This window comes from Nothoprocta perdicaria, unplaced genomic scaffold (assembly GCF_003342845.1).
Source record: "Nothoprocta perdicaria isolate Ctin4 unplaced genomic scaffold, notPer1 scaffold_239, whole genome shotgun sequence".
NCBI lineage: Eukaryota > Metazoa > Chordata > Aves > Tinamiformes > Tinamidae > Nothoprocta > Nothoprocta perdicaria.
The window spans coordinates 23851-29784 of record NW_020455465.1 but is presented as its reverse complement, the minus strand read 5'-3'; the positions used below and the strand labels follow the sequence as shown (position 1 = coordinate 29784).

The 5934-nt window shown below is 32.5% G+C and overlaps 1 long non-coding RNA gene across 1 annotated transcript in view; it reads right to left on the bottom strand.

The window, feature by feature from the left end:
• LOC112947595 overlaps positions 1-3873 on the bottom strand; it is a 4668-nt gene extending 795 nt beyond the window's left edge. The window contains exon 1 of the long non-coding RNA XR_003249443.1: positions 3810-3873. This is a non-coding gene — a long non-coding RNA (uncharacterized LOC112947595). The remainder of the gene's footprint in view (positions 1-3809) is intronic.
• Positions 3874-5934: the final 2061 nt, after the last annotated feature.

The following is a 5934-nucleotide window of genomic DNA, read 5'->3' as shown; positions in this document are numbered from 1 at the left end:
TTCTTACCACCTTTTTTTTTTTTTTTTTTTTTTTTTTTTAAGTTGAACTTGTGAACATGTAAATCATTTGGTCAAAAGTGAAGTACTCATAAGGATCCTATCCTGATACCTGCATACAAAGCCTCACAAAGCTGGACATTGAGCCTAAATCTCTCATTGTCTAAATGCCTAAAAGCAATCTGGACTTTTACTGATGGCCTAGTGAAATGCTTTCTTTGACACAAACAGAAATTCTGAAAAAAAAGCTGCAATGCTGAACAGCAACATTAATAACTTTTGTCTAATTTCATCTTTTAGGATGAAAGTACAAGTTTAACTGATAAAAGTCATATTATTTTAACAAAATAGTTATTATGGGATTCTCTCAACATATGGCTTAGCACTGCACAACTTTTTTAAAAAACAAGAACACTTTATAGCAGCTACATAGGCATTTGTAGGAGGACCTGAAACCTCTTGAAAAATCTCAAAGTGTAAGTATAACTAATAAAAGAATTACAAAAAAGATATGTATCTTGTGATAGTCCTATAAGAACTGGGTATTTTTTTCAGACTATTCAAGATTTTTTATTAATGACCTGGAAAGCAAAATAAACCAGCCGTGATAAACCTTCCACTCCTGCAAGATTTAGAGAACTACTAAGCAACAACGTAGATAGACAAGCTGCCTAGTAAGATACCTTATCTGGTGAGCCAGACAACAGAATTAATTATTAAACACATACTGTAATAAAATACAGACAAATGTAAAATTGCAACTTTAAATATTGCATTACATGTATATTAGAAGATAAAATATTCTATTCGGTAAAATAATCATGGGTGTCCTGGATAGCCAGCAGACTATGAATCATCAAGACTAGTGTTCTGGCAAAAGATTTTAATGGAAATCTTTGGAGACAGAAACAGAAATACTATATTACTCCCAAATTAAATTACTTTCAAGTCCAATTCCTATTCCCTCAGTTCAGAATGGATGGAGTGCACAGAAGCTCTCTACAGTGGTTAAAAAGTAAGAATATATTCCTGCTTTAAAACAAAGCGTTCATCTTTAATGCAATTAAAATTAAAAAAAAAATCAAGATACTATTTATTTAGTCCTATAAATTGCTTATCTGGAAAGCAGAGATACGAGATTTGTGTAATGGTCAAAGGCAAATAAATCTGAAGTGTATTAAAATGTTTAATTTATACATTTTGATTTATACATTCATGTCACATAAATCCATGATATGTAGATCAAATAGTAAAAAGAAAGAAAAAATAGGAATTGTTGTTCTATATAAATATATTTTTAATAGTTGGAATTATTTCTAATATTCTTAAATATATATATATATGCTCTGATTCAATCATAGGTCTTTGTTCTTAAGACAGGAATTAATTCATAGGTTAAAGGATATCATATGTGGGAGGTCAGACTAAATGAACAAAACAGACCTTTCTGGCTCTAAAAAAATCTGTGAATCTATGTAAGTAAATCTGGTTTAAATGAGATTGGATTCTTTCTGACTTTTCTATGCTTGCAGAAAGCTATAAATGATTTTGTCCCTCATGAGTGATGATCACTGAATGGCAAGAGAACATACGTTTACATTGTGGAAACAGATGTGATATCTGTTCCCTTTCAACAAAAATCTAGTATCCCATTTGCTTATGTTACACCTCACATACCTTCAGGGGAAACATTGATTTCTTTATAACTTCTAGTTTATTCTTTTTCAATAATAATATCTTGATAATCTTCTGTTACTGTCATGTGGACTAGGCTCAGGGTATTTCCTCTTTCATTTATGTGCATTAGTATATGAGGAGAATATCCCAAAGGAGTCTAGCATTGAATCCAATTTACCTAATCAAATCAAACTTAAAAGATTCATATCTAGGATTATCACTATTTTGAATTTTTTACAACTGAACAGACTATACTAAAATTTAATCATCTCCCAAGCAATATACCTAAATATACCTTACAAGAAGAGTATTTCACTTTAGTTAAGATAGTACTTAAACTACTTATCCGTCTACAAGCCAGTCTTTTGCAGGGCTTCTATTTTGATAATATTCCACACCCTTCAAAAAAAAATTTGCTCCTTCAAAATTAGAAGTTCACCTTTTATTGAAGCCTGATATTAAGGTAAGTATTACATCTCTTCTAGGGCCTCATGATATTTCTGTTTTGGTTTGGTTTCTTTGTTTTAATCAAAAGCTGAAGTTTTGTGCAAAGTGTATCAGTGATTTTTTTGTCTTCTTTCTCTCTCAAATTATAAAAGGAGAAAAGATTTCTTGATATAGAAAGTACAAGCAATATACAGATGCTCTGTCAAACTCACTGCTTTCTCATACTGATCCATGGCTAAAACTCTAAATTTTAGACCTGCAGATTCATACCAGAAAATCACCAGCAATTTGAAATTCTAAGAGAATGGAAATGACTCTTCTCTCAAGATTTAGTCAGCCTACCTGAACACAAAAAAAAAATTGTCATTTATTGTAAGTATAAGCAAGAATCAACAAAAGTGATCCTGCACAGCATCGCACGGTTCTACTTTAGCATTTGCTATCACAGCAGCAGACTAGTTGCTGCTAGCAAAGTACAAATAGGAATAACCCCAGATTTATTTGTCTGCCTACTCACAGACATCAGCTAGGATGGGGTTCTATGACATATTATCTAAGCTAAACCACTTCTCCATCTCTGTATTCTCACCCCTTGGCTACTCTAAGAAAGGTTATATCCGCAAAAGCAGAAGTTCTCTTATTTTTATGACATGAATTGTTACTTAAGGAGAGTTAATGATCTGTAAGCCCTAGCTTCTTCTCAATATTACTTTGTGAAAGCATGAGACTAAAGTCACAGGTGAAGTGAATTAAACTTCATGATAGATAAGGTAAATTGCAGACAAACTATTTTGCTGTTTTGCTTCTCTAAATACTTCATAGAGCAGCAGGTGAAAAGACAGACTATTAAACCAGATAAAGGAAGAATTTTAAAAATATCAATACCTTCTGGATTGCTTTTCACTCTAAAAAAAAAAATGTTATTTGACATTTCATTTGTAGAATAAGTCATAATATTAAAATTAAAAAGTATTGCAAAAATGAGAGGTACCATAATGAGCAAAATTATTACCAGACTATTAGAGGACCAATGGATATGAATTCCCATTACACTCCTTATTGTTACCCTGTTATGAGTGAGGAAAGAAATGATTTACCTAGAGAACTAGTTTTAGTGAGTGGAATTCACTGAATTCTAAACACACTTCCATTTTCTTAGATTGTTTTTCCTTGTCATTTTTTTGACTTTTCCTTAAGATTCTCCAGTGCTGTATACTATACTTTTATACTATACTGTATACTTTTTTGAAAGGAATGACTTCATTTATTTCTTAATCAGTGTATGGAAAACATGATTTTTTTTATTTATTTATTTTTCACATCTTTTATCTACTAGAAGATAGTTAAAATGTCTCCATCTAGATAAAACTAGAATCTCAGATCATTCTTTATCTTATTCATGATTCTTTTTATAGACCACATTTTAGAACTGCTGACTATTTATTGTTTTCTTTCGGGACATTCACCATTACGTATATCCTTCATGACATGTGCTGTCCAAAACTGGAGACAGTATTCCACCTGAAAACTTATCACCACCAACTAGAGCAAAAGATTTATTTTATATGCTATCAACTTATCCAAAGCTTTCAAATTAGATCAGAAGTTTTTCAGACAGTCTGATAACATCATTGATTCTTGTTTAGTTCTATACCACTGTAACACTTTATTTATCCTGTTATACCAACCTTTCTCAGGATCAAGCAATAGAGATGGTTTTGCAGATGTACTGATTCACACAATGCTTTTATCCACTAGCAGCCTGATGAAAGCTCACTTCCTTCTCTCACTTGACAATATCCTACATGTGAGTGGAATTTGGAGCAATTAAGGGGGAAACAATAACTGATATTTAAAATCCATGAAAAGTAAGTTGCAAGCAGAACTAATATTGTATTTAAGGAGATGTCAGAATGTTAATAATCATGTCTCTAAATGTTTCTGTTCTATCATCCAAACACAGATATAGAGATAAAAGGAACTAAGTGAAAATTCACATTGATATTGGGAAAATGGACATTCACAACAAGCAACTTTTAGATATTTCCAACTGAGTTACTCAACCATGTACCCTTTGCAATCAGCAGAGGTAAATACAGTTTAACTACCTAAATCCTAAAACTGAACTCTACTGATAAATGGCACAGTGCAATTAAGGTATCACACAAAGTCCATCTTTCTGTAAACTCATGACAAAAGCGAGCCACAGCTGATCTGTCTGGAAATTAGTTCTGATCATTTGATTCAGGGAGTCAAAGGTATTGAACTTAAAGATAAGATACTACTATTCTTTTGCTCTTGGATTTAGTAACTTATTGAAATCCCTGCAAACTGGCTTAACTCTCAGCAAGCCTTCCCTCTTTTGTGCTACACTGCAAATAACTTTACCTTGGAGCAAAAATCCTCAAGAATCTGTTCTCTTTGTACCATTATTTAGTTATATGATAAATGTACAAATAAATGTAGGGATACAGAAAGAAACAATTCCCCTCAGAAAAAGAACTGACTGAATTTCGGTCAAATAAAATTTTAATTTAGGCYACTGACTGACGTATTAAAAGTTTCTTAATTATTGTATTTAGCTTGGGGAATTAAACCATTTCTATCTATTTCATTATAATTGAGCCTTACATTTACTATTTTTTAAAAATGAATAAGTCCTGAGATAGACCAAAGGTATATTCCACTCTGCAAATACACTCTCTGTGTTTAAGAACACAACAGTGATGAAGTTGCTTGGAGATTGGAAAAGTAAAACCTGGAAAATAGTACAGCTATGTAAAGAAGGTAGTCACAGGATGGATTCCTAACTTTTGCCGTTTTCCAAAGTATAAACTCTCTCATCAATTTTATATCTTCAGAAATATTTTTTTTTAAATGGAGATTTTGTGTTAGATGTAGGAAATCAAGAAGCAGTGGCAACAATATTTCTGCCTAAATGAAATGCAAGCTGATCTTCCAGTAAGAGAAGATCAGTCACCTAAAAGCAAGTTCTTTGATGTTGAAGACATGAGGCTAATGAATGGTCATAAGATTGTTATCTGACAATTGATGGTGACATCTCAAAATAATTCATTCCCAGTTTATCAGCTTGGCAACTGATAAGAATAATTATCATTTGTGCCGGGCATATAAGGCAGTGTAATCAATAAATTATGGGTAAAGGGGAMATCAGTAAATCTTTTTCATTCCACGAGGAGAGTAAAACATCTTTCTTACAGCTCTGGTAATGCAAATTGGAAATAAGTCACCATGGTAAGTGGCATATGAAAGGCAGACTTCATATACATACATACAACTGATATCCACAGTGGAAGAGTGAAAGTGAGTAGCTCAGAACAACCATGAACTGGGCCATAATGTTTCTGAACATTTCAGAAATTTCTGCACAAATGACAAAGTTTGCCTGCAAGACTCTTACTTGTATCTATCAACAAGCAATTGCTAGAGAAGGGTAAATCCATAAAGGGCTTGTGGCCTGAACTCAGTCAGGAATACAGTATTTTTCTAACACATCTGTGCGTGAAAGTAGAAGACCTAGAGGGATTTGAGAATGATAATGAGTTATGCTGACTTCCACTTCTTTCCAGAGAAACTGAGGTGTGCATACACAACAGTGATGGTTATCATGAGTGATTTAGGAACTCAGCAGAAAGATTATTACATAAACTTGCCACTGAGAGAGTAACAACAAAGACACAACTGCGTCTCAGCCCATTATTACAGAACCTTATAGGCTTCTAAGAAAATGGTAAAAGTCTTTCTTTCATTAAGAAGAAAAAATATATGTATTTCAAATATATATTATATTAT